This window comes from Globicephala melas, chromosome 1, assembly GCF_963455315.2.
Source record: "Globicephala melas chromosome 1, mGloMel1.2, whole genome shotgun sequence".
In the NCBI taxonomy this organism is placed as follows: domain Eukaryota; kingdom Metazoa; phylum Chordata; class Mammalia; order Artiodactyla; family Delphinidae; genus Globicephala; species Globicephala melas.
The window spans coordinates 64,729,912-64,748,367 of NC_083314.1; positions in this window are offsets into that span (position 1 = coordinate 64,729,912).

The following is an 18,456-nucleotide window of genomic DNA, read 5'->3' on the forward strand; positions in this document are numbered from 1 at the left end:
GGTGCGTCTGAAGGTGCGGGTTAGTGTTAGTGTATGCGTTAGGATTAGGGGACGGGTGAGGTTCAGGCTTCGACAAAGGGTTAGCGTTAGGGTTCAGGCTAGGGTTAGGGTTAGGGGACGGGGACGGTTTAGGGTCCAGGTGAGGGTACCACAACACTTTAGGGGGACCGAGCGTATGAAAGCGTGGGTTAGTGTTAGCGTACAGGTTAGGATTAGGGGACGGGTGAGTGTCAGGCTTCGGAGAAGGGTTAGGGTTAGCGTTAAGGCTAGGGTTAGTGTTAGGGGACGGGGACTGTTTAGGGTCCAGGTGAGTGTACGACAACGCTTTAGGGTGAGCGTCCATGTGAGGGCGCGGGTTAGTGTTAGCGTACGGGTTAGGATTAGGGGACGGGTGAGGGTCAGGCTTCGAGAAAGTGTTAGTGTTAGGGTTCGGGCTAGGGTTAGGGTTAGGCGATGGGCACTGTTTAGGGTCCAGGTGAGGGTACGACAATGTTTTAGGGGGAGCGTGCGTATGAGGGTGCGGGTTAGTGTTAGCGTCCGTGTTAGGATTAGGGGACGGGTTAGTGTCAGGCTTCGGCGAAGTGGTAGGGTTAGGGTTCGGGCTAGGGTTAGGGTTAGGGGATGGGAACGGTTTAGGGTCCAGGTGAGGGTACGACAACGCTTGAGGGGGAGCGTGAGTGTGAGGGCACGGTTTAGTGTTAGCGTCCGTGTTAGGATTAGGTGATGAGTGAGGGTCAGGCTTCGGGGAAGGGTTAGGGTTAGGGTTCGGGCTAGGGTTAGGGTTAGGGGACGGGGTCGGTTTAGGGTCCAGGTGAGGGTACGACAACGCTTTAGGGGGAGCGTGCATGTGAGGGCGCGGGTTAGTATTAGCGTACGGTTTAGGATTAGGGGACGGGTGAGGGTCAGGCTTCGGGGAAAGGTTAGGGTTACGGCTATGGTTAGGGTTAGGGGATGGGGACGGTTTAGGGTACACGTGAGGGTACGACAACGCTTTTGGGGGAGTGTGCGTTTGAGGGCGCGGGTTAGAGTTAGCGTACGGTGTAGGATTAGGGGACGGGTGAGGGTCAGGCTTCGGGGAAGTTTTAGGGTTAGTGTTCGGAAAAGGGTTAGGGTTAGGGGACGGGGACTGTTTAGGGTCCAGGTGAGGGTACGACAACGCTTTAGGGTGAGCGTCCGTGTGAGGGCGCAGGTTAGTGTTAGCGTACGGGTTAGGATTATTGGACGGGTGAGGGTCAGGCTTCGAGAAAGGGTAAGTTTTAGGGTTCGGGCTAGTGTTAGGGTTAGGGAACAGGGACTGTTTAGGGTCCAGGTGAGTGTACGACAATGCTTTAGGGGGAGCGTGCATATGAGGGTGTGGGTTAGTGTTACCGTCCGGGTTAGGATTAGGGAACGGGTGAGGGTCAGGCTCCGGGGAAGGGTTAGTGTTAGGGTTCTGGCTAGGGTTAGGGTTAGGGGACAGGGAAGGTTTAGGGTACAGGTGAGGGTACGACAACGATTTAGGGGGAGCGTGCGTTTGAGGGCACGGGTTAGTGTTTGCGTATGGGTTAGGATTAGGGGACGGGTGAGGGACAGGATCCGGGGAAGTGTTAGTTTTAGGGTTCGGGCTAGGTTTTGGGTTAGGGGACGGGGACGCTTTAGGGTCCAGTTGAGGGTACGACAATGCTTTAGGTTGAGCATGAGTCTGAGGGCGCGGGTTAGTGTTAGCGTACGGGTTAGGATTAGGGGACGGGTGAGGGTCAGGCTTCGGCGAAGTGATAGGGTTAGGGTTCGGGCTAGGGTTAGGGTTAGGGGACAGGGAGGGTTTAGGGTCCAGGTGAGGGTACGACAACGCTTTAGGTTGAGCATGCGTCTGAGGGCACGGGTTGTTGTTAGCGTACGGGTTAGGATTAGGGGACGGGTGAGGGTTAGGCTTCGGAGAAGTTTTAGGATTAGAGTTCGGGCTAGGGTTAGGGTTAGGTGACGGGGACGATTTAGGTTCAAGGTGAGTGTACGACAACGCTTTAGGGTGAGGGTGCGTGTGAGGGCGTGGGTTAGTGTTAGCGTACGCGTTAGGATTAGGGGACGGGTGAGGGTCAGGCTTCGGCGAAGTGTTAGGGTTAGGGTTCGGACTAGGGTTAGGGTTAGGGGACGGGGATGGTTTAGGGTCCAGGTGAGTGTACGACAACGCTTTAGAGGGAGCGTGGGTGTGAGGGCGCGGGTTAGTGTTAGCGTACGGTTTAGGATTATGGTTCGGGTGACTGTCAGGCTTCGGGGGAGGGTTAGGATTACGGTTCGGGCTAAGGTTAGGGTTAGGGGACTGGGACGGTTTAGGGTCCAGATCAGGGTACGACAATGCTTTAGGGTGAGCGTGCGTGTGAGGGCGTGGGTTAGTGTTTGCGCACGGGTTAGGATTAGGGGACGGGTGAGGGTCAGGCTTCGGGGAAGTATTAGGGTTATGGTTCATGCTAGGGTTAGGGTTAGGGGACGGGGACGGTTTAGGGTCCAGGTGAGGGTATGACAACGCTTTAGGGGGAGCGTGCGTGTGAGGGCGTGGGTTACTGTTAGCGTACGGGTTAGGATTAGGGGACGGGTGAGGGTCAGTCTTCGGCGAAGGGTTAGGGTTAGCGTTCAGGCTAGGGTTAGGGTTAGGGGGCGGGGACGGTTTAGGATCCAGGTGAGGGTAGGACAACACTTTAGGGGGAGCGTGCGTGTGAGGGCGTGGTTTAGTGTTTGCGCACGGGTTAGGATTAGGTGACGGTTGAGGGTCAGGCTTCGGGGAAGGTTTAGGGTTATGGTTCTTGCTAGGGTTAGGGTTAGGGGACGGGGACGGTTTAGGGTCCAGGTCAGGGTACGACAACGCTTTAGGGGGAGCGTGCGTGTGAGGGCGCGGGTTAGTGTTAGCGTACGGGTTAGGAGTAGGGGACGGGTGCGGGCCAGGCTTCGGCGAAATGTTAGGGTTAGGGTTCGGGCTAGGGTAAGCATTAGGGGACGGGGATGGTTTAGGGTCCAGATGAGGGTACGGCAAAGCTTTAGGGGTAGCGTGCGTTTGAGGGCGCGGGTTAGTGTTAGCGTACGGGTCAGGATTAAGGGACGGGTGAGGGTCAGGCTACGGTGAAGGGTTAGGGTTAGGGTTCGTGCTAGCGTTAGGGTTAGGGGACGGGGACGGTTTAGGGTCTAGATGAGTGTACGACAACAATTTAGGGTGAGCGTGATTGTGAGGGCACGGGTTAGTGTTAGCGTACGGGTTAGGATTACGGGACGGCTGAGGGTCAGGCTTCAAGGAAGCTTAGGGTTAGGGTTCGGGCTAGGGTTAGGGTTAGGGGACGGGGACGGTTTAGGGCCCAGGTGTGGGTAGGACAACGCTCTAGGGTGAGCGTGCGTCTGAGGGTACGGGTTAGTGTTAGCGTACGGGTTAGGGTTAGGGGACGGATGAGGGTCAGGCTTCGGGGAAGTGTTAGGTTTAGGGTTCGGGCTGGGTTGGGGTTAGGGGACGGGGACGGTTTAGGGTTCAGGTGAGGATATGAAAATGCTTTAGGGGGAGCGTGCGTGTGAGGGCGCGAGTTAGTGTTAGCGTACGATTTAGTATTAGGGGACGGGTGCGGGTCAGGCTTCGGGGAAGAGTTAGGGATATGTTTCGGGCTAGGGTTAGTGTTAGGAGACGGGGACGGTTTAGGGTCCTGGTGAATGTACGACAACGCTTTAGGGTGAGCGTGCGTGTGAGGGCGCAGGTTAGTGTTAGCGTAGGGTTTAGGATTAGAGGACGGGTCAGGGTCAGGCTTCGGGGAAGGGTTAGGGTTAGGGTTCGGGCTAGGGTTAGGGTTAGGGGACGGGGTCGGTTTAGGGTCCAGGTGAGGGTACGACAACGCTTTAGGGGGAGCGTGCGTGTGAGGGCGCGGGTTAGTATTAGCGTACGGTTTAGGATTAGGGGACGGGTGAGGTTCAGGCTTCGGGGAAAGGTTAGGGTTAGGGTTAGGGCTAGGGTTAGGGTTAGGGGATGGGGACGGTTTAGGGTACAGGTGAGGGTACGACAACGCTTTAGGGGGAGCGTGCGTTTGAGGGCGCGGGTTAGTGTTAGCGTACGGGTCAGGATTAGGGGACGGGTGAGGGTCAGGCTTCGGGGAAGGTTTAGAGTTAGGGTTCAGGCTAGGGTTAGGGTTAGGGGACGGGGACGGTTTAGGGTCCAGGTGAGTGTACGACAACGCTTTAGGGGGAGCGTGCATGTGAGGGCGTGCGTTAGAGTTAGCGTACGGTGTAGGATTAGGGGACGGGTGAGGGTCAGGCTTCGATGAAGTGTTAGGGTTAGTGTTCGGAAAAGGGTTAGGGTTAGGGGACGGGGACTGTTTAGGGTCCAGGTGAGGGTACGACAACGCTTTAGGGTGAGCGTCCGTGTGAGGGCGCGGGTTAGTGTTAGCGTACGGGTTAGGATTAGTGGACGGGTGAGTGTCAGGCTTCGAGAAAGGGTAAGTGTTAGGGTTCAGCCTAGGGTTACGGTTAGGGAACGGGGAAGGTTTAGGGTACAGGTGAGGGTACGACAACGCTTTAGGGGGAGCGTGCGTTTGAGGGCGCGGGTTAGTGTTTGCGTACGGGTTAGGATTAGGGGACGGGTGAGGGTCAGGATCCGGGGAAGGGTTAGGTTTAGGGTTCGGGCTAGGTTTAGGGTTAGGGGACGGGGACGGTTTAGGGTCCAGGTGAGGGTACGACAACGCTTTAGGTTGAGCATGCGTCTGAGGGCGTGGGTTAGTGTTAGCGTACGGGTTAGAATTAGGGGACGGGTGAGGGTCAGGCTTCGGGGAAGTGTTTGGGTTACGGTTCGGGCTAGGGTTAGGGTTAGGGGACGGGGATGGTTTAGGGTCCTATTGAGGGTACGACAACGCTTTAGGGGGAGCGTGCGTGTGAGGGCGTGGGTTACTGTTAGCGTACGGGTTAGGATTAGGGGAAGGGTGAATGTGAGCCCTCGGGGAAGTGTTAGGGTTAGGGTTCGGGCTAGGGTTAGGGTTAGGGGATGGGGTCGGTATAGGGTCCAGGTGAGGGCACGACAACGCTTTACAGGGAGCGTGCGTGTGAGGGCGTGGGTTAGTGGTAGCATACGGGTTAGGATTAGGGGACGGGTGAGGGTCAGGCTTCGGGGAAGGGTTAGGGTTAGGGTTCGGGCTAGGTTTAGGGTTAGGGGACGGGCACGGTTTAGGGTCCAGGTGAGTGTACGACAACGCTTTAGGGGTAGCGTGCGTGTGAGGGCGCGGGTTAGTGTTAGCGTACGGGTTAGGATTAGGGGAAGGGTGAGGGTCAGGCTTCGGGGAAGTGTTAGCGTTAGGTTTTGGGCTAGGGTTAGGGTTAGGGGATGGGGACGGTTTAGGGTCCAGGTGAGGGTACGACAACGCTTTAGGGGGAGCGTGCGTGTGAGGGCGTGAGTTAGTGTTAGCGTCCGTGTTAGGATGAGGGGACGGTTGAAGGTCAGGCTTCGGAGAAGGGTTAGGGTTAGGGTTCGGACTAGGGTTAGGTTTAGGGGACGGGGACGGTTTAGGGTCCAGGTGAGGGTACGACAACGCTTTAGGGGGAGCGTGCGTGTGAGGGCGCGGGTTAGTGTTAGCGTACGGGTTAGGATTAGGGGACGGGAGAGGGCCAGGCTTCGGGGAAGCGTTAGGGTTAGGGTTCGGGCTAGGGTTAGGGTTAGGGGACGGGGACGGTATAGGGTCCAGGTGAGGGTACGACAACGCTTTAGGGGGAGCGTGTGTGTGAGGGCGCGGGTTAGTATTAGCGTACAGGTTAGGATTTGGGGACGGGTGAAGGTCAGGCATCGGGGAAGGGTTAGGGTTAGGGTTAGCGCTAGGGTTAGGGTTAGGGGATGGGGACGGTTTAGGGTCCAGGTGAGGGTACGACAACGCTCTTGGGGGAGCGTGAGAGTGAGGGTGCGGTTTAGTGTTAGTGTACAGGTTAGGATTAGGGGACGGGTGATGGTCAGGCTTTGGGGAAGGGTTAGGGTTAGGGTTCGGGCTAGGGTTAGTGTTAGGGGTCGGAGGCAGTTTTGGGTCCAGCTGAGGGTACGAAAATTCTTTAGGGTGAGCGTGAGTGTGAGGGCGCGGGTTCGTGTTAGCGTACGGGTTAAGATTAGGGGACGGGTGAGGGTCAGGCTTCAGGGAAGGGTTAGGGTTAGGGTTCAGGCTAGGGTTAGGGTTAGGGGACGGGGACGGTTTTGGGTCCAGGTGAGGGTACGACAACGCTTAGGGTGAGCGTGCGTGTGAGGGCACGGGTTAGTGTTAGCGTACGGGTTAGGATTAGGGGACGGATGAGGGTCAGGCTTCGGGGAAGGGTTAGGTTTAGCGTTAAGACTAGGGTTAGGGTTAGGGGACGGGGACGGTTTAGGGTCCAGGTGAGGGTACGACAACGCTTTAGGGGTAGCGTGCGTGTGAGGGCGTGGGTTAGTGTTAACATACGGGTTAGGATTAGGGGACGGGTGAGGGTCAGGCTTCGGGGAAGTGTTAGGGTTAGGGTTCGGGCTAGGGTTAGCGTTAGGTGACGGGGACTATTTAGGGTCAAGGTGAGTGTACTACAATGCTTTAGGGTGAGCGTGTGTGTGAGGGCATGGGATAGTGTTAGCGTACGGGTTAAGATTAGGGGACGGGTCATGGTCAGGCCTCGGGGAAATTTTAGGGTTAGGGTTCGGGATAGGGTTAGGGTTAGGGGACGGGGACGGTTTAGCTTCCAGGTGAGGGTACGACAACGCTTTAGGGGGTGTGTGCGTGTGAGGGCGTGGGTCAGTGTTAGCGTACGCGTTAGGATTAGGGAACGGGTGATGGTCAGGCCTCGGGGAAGGGTTAGGGTTAGGGTTCGGGCTAGGGTTAGGGTTACGAGACGGGGATGGTTTAGGGTCCAGTTGAGGGTACGACAACGCTTTAGGGGGAGCGTGCGTGTGAGGGCGTGGGTTAGTGTTAGCATACGGGTTAGTATTAGGGGACGGGTGAGGGTAGGCTTCGGGGAAGGGTTAGTGTTAGGGATAAGGCTAGGGTTAGGGTTAGGGGACGGGGACGGTTTAGGGCCCCGGTGAGGGTACGACAACGCTTTAGGGGGATCGTGCGTGTGAGGGCGCGGGTTAGTGTTAGCATACGGGTTAGGATTAGGGGACGGGTGAGGGTCAGGCTGACGCGAAGGGTTAGGGTTAGGGTTCGGGATAGGGTTAGGGTTAGGGGATGGGGACGGTTTAGGGTCCAGGTGACGGTACGACAATGCTTTAGGGGGAGTGTGCGTGTGAGGGCGTGGGTTAGTGTTAGCGTACGGGTTAGGATTAAGGTACGGGTGAGGGTCAGGCTTCGGGGAAGGGTTAGGGTTACGATTCGGGCTAAGGTTAGGGTTAGGGGACTGGGACAGTTTAGGGTCCAGGTCAGGGTACGACAATGCTTTAGGGTGAGCGTGCGTGTGAGTGCGTGGGTTAGTGTTAGGGTACAGGTTAGGATTAAGGGACCGGTGAGTGTCAGGCTTCGGGGAAGGGTTAGGTTTAGGGTTCGGGCTAGGGTTAGGGTTAGGGGACGGGGACGGTTTAGGGTCCAGGTGAGGGTACAACAACGCTTTAGGGGGAGCGTGCGTGTGAGGGCGCGTGTTAGTGTTAGCGTACGTGTTAGGATTAGGTGACGGGTGAGGGTCAGGCTTCGGCGAAGTGTAAGGGTTAGGGTTTGGGGTATGGTTAGGGTTAGGGGATGGGGACGGTTTAAGATCCAGGTGAGGGTACGACAACGCTTTAGGAGGATCGTGCGTGTGAGGGCGCGGGTTAGTGTTAGCGTACGGGTTAGGATTAGTGGACGGGTGAGTGTCAGGCTTCGGGGAAGGGTTAGGGTTACGGTTCGGGATAAGGTTAGGTTTACGGGACTGGGACCGTTTAGGGTCCAGGTCAGGGTACGACAACGCTTTAGTGGGAGGGTGCGTGTGAGGGCGTGGGTTAGTGTTTGCGTACGGGTTAGGATTAGGGGACGGGTGAGGGCCATGTTTCGGGGAAGTGTAAGGGTTAGAGTTCATGCTAGGGTTAGGGTTATGGGACAGGGACGGTTTAGGGTCCAGGTGACGGTACGACAACACTTTAGGGGGAGCGTGAGAGTGAGGGTGCGGGTTAGGATTAGGGGACGGGTGAGTGTCAGGCTTCGGGGAATGGTTAGGTTTACGGTTCGGGCTAAGGTTAGGGTTAGGGGACTGGGACGGTTTAGGGTCCAGGTCAGGTTACGACAACGCTTTAGGGGGAGCGTGTGTGTGAGGGCGTGGGTTAGTGTTAGCGTACGGGTAGGGATTAGGGGACGGGTGAGGGTCAGGCTTCGGAGAAGGGTTAGGGATAGGGTTCGGGCTAGGGTTAGGGTTAGGGGACGGGGACGGTTTAAGATCCACGTGAGGGTACCACAACGCTTTAGGGGGATCGTGCGTGTGAGGGCGCCGCTTATTGTTAACCTACGGTTTAGGACTAGGGGACGGGTGAGAGTAAGGCATCGGGAAAGGGATAGGGTTAGGGTTCGGGCTAGGGTTAGGGTTAGGGGACGGGGACGGTTTAGGGTCCAGGTGAGGGTACGAAAACATTTTAGGGTGAGCGTGAGTGTGAGCGCGCGGGTTAGTGTTAGGGTACGGTTTAGGATTAGGTGACGGGTTAGAGTCAGGCTTCGGGGAAGGGTTAGAGTTAGGGATCGGGCTAGGGTTTGGGATAGGGGACGGGGACGGATTAGGGTCCAGGTGAGGGTACGACAACGCTTTAGGATGAGTGTGCATGTGAGGGCACGGGTTAGTGTTTGCGTACGGGTTAAGATTAGGGGACGGGTCATGGTCAGGCCTCGGGGAAGTTTTAGGGTTAAGGTTCAGGCTAGGGTTAGGGTTAGGGGACGGGGACGGTTTAGGGTCCAGGTGAGGGTACGACAACGCTTTAGGGGGAGCGTGCGTGTGAGGGCGTGGGTTACTGTTAGCGTACGGGATAGGATTAGGGGACGGGTGAGGGTCAGGCTTCGGAGAAGGGTTAGGGTTAGGGTTAAGGCTAGGGTTAGGGTTAGGGGGCGGGGACGTTTTAGGGTCCAGGTGAGGGTACGCAACACTTTAGGGGGAGAGTGCGTGTGAGGGTGCGGGTTAGGGTTAGCGTCCCGGTTAGGATTAGGGTACGGGTGAGGCTCAGGCTACGGGGAAGGGTTAGGGTTAGGGTTCGGGCTAGGGTTAGGGTTAGGGGACTGGGACGGTTTAGGGTTCAGGTCAGGGTACGACAACGCTTTAGGGGGAGCCTGCGTGTGAGGGTGCGGGTTAGTGTTTGCGTACGAGTTAGGATTAGGGGTCGGGTGAGTGTCAGGCTTCGGGGAAGGGTTAGGGTTAGGGTTCGGGCTAGGGTTAGCGTTATGTGACGGGGACGATTTAGGGTCAAGGTGAGTGTAGTACAATGCTTTAGGGTGAGAATGTGTGTGAGGGCACGGGTTAGTGTTAGCGTACAGGTTAAGATTAGGGGACGGGTCATGGTCAGGCCTCAGGGAAGTTTTAGGGTTAGGGTTCGGGCTAGGGTTAGGGTTAGGGGACGGGGCGGTTTAGGGTCCAGTTGAGGGTACGACAACATTTTAAGGGGAGCGTGCGTGTGAGGGTGTGGGTTAGTGTTAGCGTACGGGTTAGGATTAGGGGACGGGTGAGCGTCAGGCTTCGGGGAAGGGTTAGGGTTAGGGTTCGGGCTAGGGTTAGGGTTAGGGGACGGGGACGGTTTAGCCTCCAGGTGAGGGTACGACAACGCTTTAGGGGGAGCGTGCGTGTGAGGGCGTGGGTTAGTGTTAGCGTACGGGTTAGGATTAGGGGACGGGTGAGGGTAGGCTTCGGGGAAGGGTTAGGGTTAGGGTTAAGGCTAGGGTTAGGGTTAGGGGACGGGGACGGTTTAGGGCCCCGGTGAGGGTACGACAACGCTTTAGTGGGATCGTGCGTGTGAGGGCGCGGGTTAGTGTTAGAGTACGGGTTCGGATTAGGGGACGGGTGAGGGTCAGGCTTAGGCGAAGCTTTAGAGTTAGGGTTCGGGCTAGGGTTAGGTTTAGGGGACGGGGACGGTTTAGGGTCCAGGTGAGGGTACGACAATGCTTTAGGGGGAGTGTGAGTGTGAGGGCGTGGATTAGTGTTAGCGTTCGGTTTAGGATTAAGGTTCGGTTGAGGGTCAGGCTTCGGGGAAGAGTTAGGGTTACGATTCGGGCTAAGGTTTGGGTTAGGGGACTGGGACAGTTTAGGGTCCAGGTCAGGGTACGACAATGCTTTAGGGTGAGCGTGCGTGTGAGTGCGTGGGTTAGAGTTAGGGTACAGGTTAGGATTAAGGGACCGGTGAGTGTCAGGCTTCGGGGAAGGGTTAGGGTTAGGGTTCGGGCTAGGTTTAGGGTTAGGGGACGGGGACGGTTTAGGGTACAGGTGAGGGTACGACAACGCTTTAGGGTGAGCGTGCATGTGAGGGTGCGGGTTAGTGTTAGCGTACGGGTTAGGATTAGGGGACGGGTGAGGGTCAGGCTTCAGCGAAGTGTTAGGGTTAGGGTTCGGGCTACGGTTAGGGTTAGGGGACGGGGGCGGTTTAGGGTCCAGGTGAGGGTACGACAACGCTTTAGGGGGAGCGTGCGTGTGAGGGTGTGGGTTAGTGTTAGCGTACGGGTTAGGATTAGGCGACGGGTGAGAGTCAGGTTTCGGAAAAGGGTTAAGGTTATGGTTCGGGCTAGGCTTAGTGTTAGGGGACAGAGACGGTTTAGTATCCAGGTCAGGGTACGACAACGCTTTAGGAGGAGCGTGCGTGTGAGGGCGTGGGTTACTGGTAGCGTACGGTTTAGGATTAGGGGACGGGTGAGGGTCAGGATTCGGGGAACGGTTAGGGATAGGGTTCGGGCTAGGGTTAGGGTTAGGGGTCGGGGACGGTTTAGGGTCCAGGAGAGGGTACGACAACGCTTTACGGGGAGCGTGCGTGTGAGGGCGCGGGTTAGTGTTAGCGTAAGGGTTAGGATTAGGGGACGGGTGAGGGTCAGGCTTAGGCAAAAGGTTAGGGTTAGGTTTCGGGCTAGGGTTAGGTTTCGGGCTAGGGTTAGGTGTAGGGGACGGGGACGGTTTAGGGTCCAGGTGAGCGTATGACAACGCTTTAGGGGGAGCGTGCGAGTGAGGGAGCGGGTTACTGTTTCCGTACGGGTTAGGATTAGGGGACGGGTGAGGGTCAGGCTTCGAGGAAGGGTTAGGGTTAGGGTTCGGGCTAGGGTTAGGGTTAGGGTACGGGGACGGTTTAGGGTCCAGCTGAGGGTACGCAACGCTTTAGGGGGAGTGTGCGTGTGAGGGCGCGGGTTAGTGTTAGCGTCCCGGTTAGGATTACGGGACGGTTGAGGGTCAGGTTTCGTGGAAGGGTTAGGGTTAGGGTTCGGGCTAGGGTTAGGGTTAGGGGACGGGGACGGTTTAGGGTGTAGATGAGGGTACGACAACACCTTAGGGTGAGCGTGAGTGTGAGGGTGCAGGTTAGTGTTAGCATACGGGTTAGGATTGCGGGACGGATGAGGATCAGGCTTCGGCGAAGTGTTAGTGTTAGGTTTCGGGCTAGGGTTAGGGTTAGAGGACGGTGATGGTTTAAGGTCCATGTGAGGGTACGACAACACTTTAGGGGGAGCGAGCGTGTGAGGGCACGTGTTAGTGTTAGCGTACGTGTTAGGATTAGGGGACGGGTGAGGGTCAGGCTTCGGGGAAGGGTTAGGGTTAGGGTTCGGGCTAGGGTTACTGTTAGGGGACTGGGATGGTTTATGGACTAGGTCAGGGTACGAAAACACTTTAGGGGGAGCGGTCGTGTGAGGGTGCGTGTTAGTGTTTGCGTACGGGTTAGGATTAGGTGACGGGTGAGGGTCAGGCTTCAAAGAAGGGTTAGGGTTAGGGTTCGCACTAGGATTAGGGTTAGGGGACGGGGACGGTTTAGGGTCCAGGTGAGGGTACGACAACGCTTTAGGTTGAGCATGCGTCTGAGGGCGCGGGTTAGTGTTAGCGTACGGGTTAGGATTAGGGGACGGGTGAGGGTCAGGCTTCGGGGAAGGGTTAGGGTTAAGGTTCGGGCTAGGGTTAGTGTTAGGGGACGGGGACGATTTACGGTCAAGGTGAGTGTACGACAACGCTTTAGGGTGAGCGTGCGTCTGAGGGCGCGGGTTAGTGTTAGCGTCCGTGTTAGGATTAGGGGATGGGTGAGGGTCAGGTTTCGGGGAAGGGTTAGGGTTAGGGTTCTGCCTAGGGTTAGGGTTATGGGACGGGGTCGGTTTACGTCCAGATGAGGGTACGACAACGCTTTAGGGGGAGCGTGCGTGTGAGGATGCGGGTTAGTATTAGCGTACGGGTTAGGATTAGGGAACGGGTGAGGGTCAGGCTTAGGGGAAGGGTTAGGGTTAGGGTTCGGGCTAGGGTTAGGGTTAGGGGATGGGGACGGTTTAGGGTCCAGGTGAGGGTACGACAACGCTCTTGTGGGAGCGTGCGAGTGAGGGCGCGGGTTAGTGTTAGCATCCGTGTTAGGACTAGGGGACGGGTGAGAGTCAGGCTTCGGAGAAGGATTAGGGTTACGGTTCGGGCTAGGGTTAGGGTTAGGGGACGGGGATGGTTTAGGGTCCAGGTGAGGGTATGACAACGCTTTAGGGTGAGCGTGCGTGTGAGGGCGCGGGTTAGTGTTAGCGTATGGTTTAGGATTAGGGGACGGGTGAGGGTCAGGCTTCGAGGAAGTGTTAGGGTTAGTGTTCGGGCTAGGGTTAGTGTTAGGGGACGGGGACAATTTTGGGTCCAGTTGAGGGTACGAGAACACTTTATGGTGAGCGTGAGTGTGAGGGCGCGGGTTAGTGTTAGCGTACGGGTTAGGATTACGGGACGGGTGAGGGTCAAGCTTCGGCGAAGTGTTAGTGTTAGGGTTCGTGCTAGGGTTAGGGTTAGAGGACGGGGACGGTTTAGGGTCCATGTGAGGTTACGACAAAGCTTTATGGGGAGCGTGCGTGTGAGAGCGCGTGTTACTGTTTGCGTATGGGTTAGGATTAGGGGACGGGTGAGGGTCTGGCTTCGGGGAAGGGTTAGGGTTAGGGTTCGGGCTAGGGTGAGGGTTAGGGGACGGGGACGGTTTAGGGTCCAGGTGAGGGTATGACAACGCTTTAGGTTGAGCATGCGTCTGAGGGCGCGCGTTAGTGTTAGCGTACGGGTTAGGATTAGGGGACGTGTGAGGGTCAGGCTTCGGGGAATGGTTAGGCTTAGGGTTCGGGCTAGGGTTAGTGTTACGGGACTGGGATTGTTTAGGGTCCATTTCAGGGTACGACAACGCTTTAGGGGGAGCGGTCGTGTGAGGGCGTGGGTTAGTGTTTGCGTACGGGTTAGGGTTATCTGACGGGTGAGGGTCAGGCTTCGGGGAAGGGTTAGGGTTAGGGTTCGGGCTAGGGTTAGGGTTAGGGGACGGGGACGGTTTAGGGTCCAGGTGAGGTTACGACAATGCTTAAGGGGGAGCGTGCGTGTGAGGGCGCGGGTTAGTGTTAGCGTACGATTTAGGATTAGGGCACTGGTCACGGTCAGGCTTCAGGGAAGTGTTAGGGTTAGGTTTCGGGCTAGGGTTAGGAATAGGGGACGGGGACGGTTTAGGGTCCAGGTGAGGTTACGACAAGTCTTTAGGGGGAGTGTGCGTGTGCGGGCGCGGGTTAGTGTTAGCGTACGGGTTAGGATTAGGGGCCGGGTGAGGGTCAGGCTTCGGCGAATGGTTAGGGTTAGGGTTCGGGCTGGGGATAGGTTTAGGGGATGGGGAAGGTTTAGTGTTCATGTGAGGGAACGATAACGCTTTAGGGGGAGCGTGCGTGTGAGGGCGCGTGTTAGCGTTAGCGTACGGTGTAGGATTAGGGGACGGGTGAGGGTCAGGCTTCGGGGAAGGGTTAGGGTTAGGGTTCGCGCTAGGGTTAGGGTTAGGGGAAGGGGACGGTTTAGGGTCCAGGTGAGGGTACAACAACGCTTTAGGTTGAGCATGCGTCGGATGGCGCAGGTTAGTGTTAGCGTACGGGTTAGGATTAGGGAACGGGTGAGGGTCAGGCTTCGGGGAAGGGTTAGGTTTAGGGTTCGGGCTAGGGTTAGGGTTAGGGGACGGGGAAGATTTAGGGACAAGGTGAGTGTACGACAACAATTTAGGGTGAGTGTGCGTGTGAGAGCGAGGGATAGTGTTAGCGTACGGGTTAGGATTACGGGACGGGTGAGGGTCAGGCTTCGGGGAAGTGTTAGGGTTAGGGTTTGGGCTAGGGTTAGGGTTAGGGGACGGGGACGGTTTAGGGTCTAGATGAGGGTACGACAACGCTTTATGGTGAGCGTGACTGTGAGGGCGCGGGTTAGTGTTAGCGTACGGGTTAGGATTACGGGACGGGTGAGGGTCAAGCTTCGGCGAAGTGTTAGTGTTAGGGTTCGGGCTAGGGTTAGGGTTAGAGGACGGGGACGGTTTAGGGTCCATGTGAGGGTACGACAAAGCTTTAGGGGGAGGGTGCGTGTGAGAGCGCGTGTTAGTGTTAGCGTACGGGTTAGGATTACGGGACGGGTGAGGGTCAGGCTTCGGGGAAGGGTTAGGGTTAGGGTTCGGGCTAGGGTTAGGGTTAGGGGACGGGGACGGTTTAGGGTCCTGGTGAGGGCACGACAACGCTTTAGGTTGAGCATGCGTCTGAGGGCGCGCGTTAGTGTTAGCGTATGGGTTAGGATTAGGGGACGGGTGAGGGTCAGGCTTCGGGGAAGGGTTAGGGTTAGGGTTCGGGCTAGGGTTAGTGTTAGGGGACTGGGATGGTTTAGGGTCCAGGTCAGTGTACGACAACGCGTTAGGGGGAGCGGTCGTGTGAGGGCGCGGTTTAGTGTTTGCGTACGGGTTAGGATTAGCTGACGGGTGAGGGTCAGGCTTCGGGGAAGGGTTAGGGTTAGGGTTCGTGCTAGGGTTAGGGTTAGGGGACGGGGACGGTTTAGGGTTCAGGTGAGGGTACGACAACGCTTTAGGTTGAGCATGCGTCTGAGGGCGTGGGTTAGTGTTAGCGTACTGGTTAGGATTAGGGGACGGGTGAGGGTCAGGCTTCGGGGAAATGTTAGGGTTAGGGTTCGGGCTAGGTTTAGGGTTAGGTGACGGGGACGATTTAGGTTCAAGGTGAGTGTATGACAATGCTTTAGGGTGAGCGTACGTGTGAGGGCGTGGGTTAGTTTTAGCGTACGGGTTAGGATTAGGGGACTGGTGAGGGTCAGGCTTCGGGGAAGGGTTAGGGTTAGGGTTCGGGCTAGGGTTTGGGTTAGGGGAAAGGGACGGTTTAGGGTCCAGATGAGGGTACGACAACACTTTAGGGTGTGCGTGAGTGTGAGGGCGCGGGTTAGTGTTAGCGTCCGGGTTAGGATTAGGGGACGGGTGAGGGTCAGGCTTTGGGGAAGGGTTAGGGTTATGGTTGGGGCTAGGGTTAGGGTTAGGGGACGGGGACGGTTTAGGGTCCAGGTGAGGGTACGACAACACTTTAGGGGGAGCGTGCGTGTGAGGGCGCGGGTTAGTGTTAGCGTACGGGTTAGGATTAGGGGACGCGAGAGGGCCAGGCTTCGGGGAAGCGTTAGGGTTAGGGTTCGGGCTAGGGTTAGGGTTAGGGGACGGGGACGGTATAGGGTCCAGGTGAGGGTACGACAACGCTTTAGGGGGAGCGTGTGTGTGAGGGCGCGGGTTAGTATTAGCGTACAGGTTAGGATTTGGGGACGGGTGAAGGTCAGGCATCGGGGAAGGGTTAGGGTTAGGGTTAGCGCTAGGGTTAGGGTTAGGGGATGGGGACGGTTTAGGGTCCAGGTGAGGGTACGACAATGCTCTTGGGGGAGCGTGAGAGTGAGGGCGCGGTTTAGTGTTAGTGTACAGGTTAGGATTAGGGGACGGGTGATGGTCAGGCTTTGGGGAAGGGTTAGGGTTAGGGTTCGGGCTAGGGTTAGTGTTAGGGGTCGGAGGCAGTTTTGGGTCCAGCTGAGGGTACGAAAATTCTTTAGGGTGAGCGTGAGTATGAGGGCGCGGGTTCGTGTTAGCGTACGGGTTAAGATTAGGGGACGGGTGAGGGTCAGGCTTCAGGGAAGGGTTAGGGTTAGGGTTCAGGCTAGGGTTAGGGTTAGGGGACGGGGACGGTTTTGGGTCCAGGTGAGGGTACGACAACGCTTAGGGTGAGCGTGCGTGTGAGGGCACGGGTTAGTGTTAGTGTACGGGTTAGGATTAGGGGACGGATGAGGGTCAGGCTTCGGGGAAGGGTTAGGTTTAGCGTTAAGACTAGGGTTAGGGTTAGGGGACGGGGACGGTTTAGGGTCCAGGTGAGGGTACGACAACGCTTTAGGGGTAGCGTGCGTGTGAGGGCGTGGGTTAGTGTTAACATACGGGTTAGGATTAGGGGACGGGTGAGGGTCAGGCTTCGGGGAAGTGTTAGGGTTAGGGTTCGGGCTAGGGTTAGCGTTAGGTGACGGGGACTATTTAGGGTCAAGGTGAGTGTACTACAATGCTTTAGGGTGAGCGTGTGTGTGAGGGCACGGGATAGTGTTAGCGTACGGGTTAAGATTAGGGGACGGGTCATGGTCAGGCCTCGGGGAAATTTTAGGGTTAGGGTTCGGGCTAGGGTTAGGGTTAGGGGACGGGGACGGTTTAGCTTCCAGGTGAGGGTACGACAACGCTTTAGGGGGTGTGTGCGTGTGAGGGCGTGGGTCAGTGTTAGCGTACGCGTTAGGATTAGGGAACGGGTGATGGTCAGGCCTCGGGGAAGTGTTAGGGTTAGGGTTCGGGCTAGGGTTAGGGTTACGAGACGGGGATGGTTTAGGGTCCAGTTGAGGGTACGACAACGCTTTAGGGGGAGCGTGCGTGTGAGGGCGTGGGTTAGTGTTAGCATACGGGTTAGTATTAGGGGACGGGTGAGGGTAGGCTTCGGGGAAGGGTTAGGGTTAGGGTTAAGGCTAGGGTTAGGGTTAGGGGACGGGGACGGTTTAGGGCCCCGGTGAGGGTACGACAACGCTTTAGGGGGATCGTGCGTGTGAGGGCGCGGGTTAGTGTTAGCGTACGGGTTAGGATTAGGGGACGGGTGAGGGTCAGGCTGACGCGAAGGGTTAGGGTTAGGGTTCGGGATAGGGTTAGGGTTAGGGGATGGGGACGGTTTAGGGTCCAGGTGACGGTACGACAATGCTTTAGGGGGAGTGTGCGTGTGAGGGCGTGGGTTAGTGTTAGCGTACGGGTTAGGATTAAGGTACGGGTGAGGGTCAGGCTTCGGGGAAGGGTTAGGGTTACGATTCGGGCTAAGGTTAGGGTTAGGGGACTGGGACAGTTTAGGGTCCAGGTCAGGGTTCGACAATGCTTTAGGGTGAGCGTGCGTGTGAGTGCGTGGGTTAGTGTTAGGGTACAGGTTAGGATTAAGGGACCGGTGAGTGTCAGGCTTCGGGGAAGGGTTAGGTTTAGGGTTCGGGCTAGGGTTAGGGTTAGGGGACGGGGACGGTTTAGGGTCCAGGTGAGGGTACAACAACGCTTTAGTGGGAGCGTGCGTGTGAGGGCGCGTGTTAGTGTTAGCGTACGTGTTAGGATTAGGTGACGGGTGAGGGTCAGGCTTCGGCGAAGTGTAAGGGTTAGGGTTTGGGGTATGGTTAGGGTTAGGGGACGGGGACGGTTTAAGATCCAGGTGAGGGTACGACAACGCTTTAGGGGGATCGTGCGTGTGAGGGCGCGGGTTAGTGTTAGCGTACGGGTTAGGATTAGTGGACGGGTGAGTGTCAGGCTTCGGGGAAGGGTTAGGGTTACGGTTCGGGATAAGGTTAGGTTTACGGGACTGGGACCGTTTAGGGTCCAGGTCAGGGTACGACAACGCTTTAGTGGGAGGGTGCGTGTGAGGGCGTGGGTTAGTGTTTGCGTACGGGTTAGGATTAGGGGACGGGTGAGGGCCATGTTTCGGGGAAGTGTAAGGGTTAGAGTTCATGCTAGGGTTAGGGTTATGGGACAGGGACGGTTTAGGGTCCAGGTGACGGTACGACAACACTTTAGGGGGAGCGTGAGAGTGAGGGTGCGGGTTAGGATTAGGGGACGGGTGAGTGTCAGGCTTCGGGGAATGGTTAGGTTTACGGTTCGGGCTAAGGTTAGGGTTAGGGGACTGGGACGGTTTAGGGTCCAGGTCAGGTTACGACAACGCTTTAGGGGGAGCGTGTGTGTGAGGGCGTGGGTTAGTGTTAGCGTACGGGTAGGGATTAGGGGACGGGTGAGGGTCAGGCTTCGGAGAAGGGTTAGGGATAGGGTTCGGGCTAGGGTTAGGGTTAGGGGACGGGGACGGTTTAAGATCCACGTGAGGGTACCACAACGCTTTAGGGGGATCGTGCGTGTGAGGGCGCCGCTTATTGTTAACCTACGGTTTAGGACTAGGGGACGGGTGAGAGTCAGGCATCGGGAAAGGGATAGGGTTAGGGTTCGGGCTAGGGTTAGGGTTAGGGGACGGGGACGGTTTAGGGTCCAGGTGAGGGTACGAAAACATTTTAGGGTGAGCGTGAGTGTGA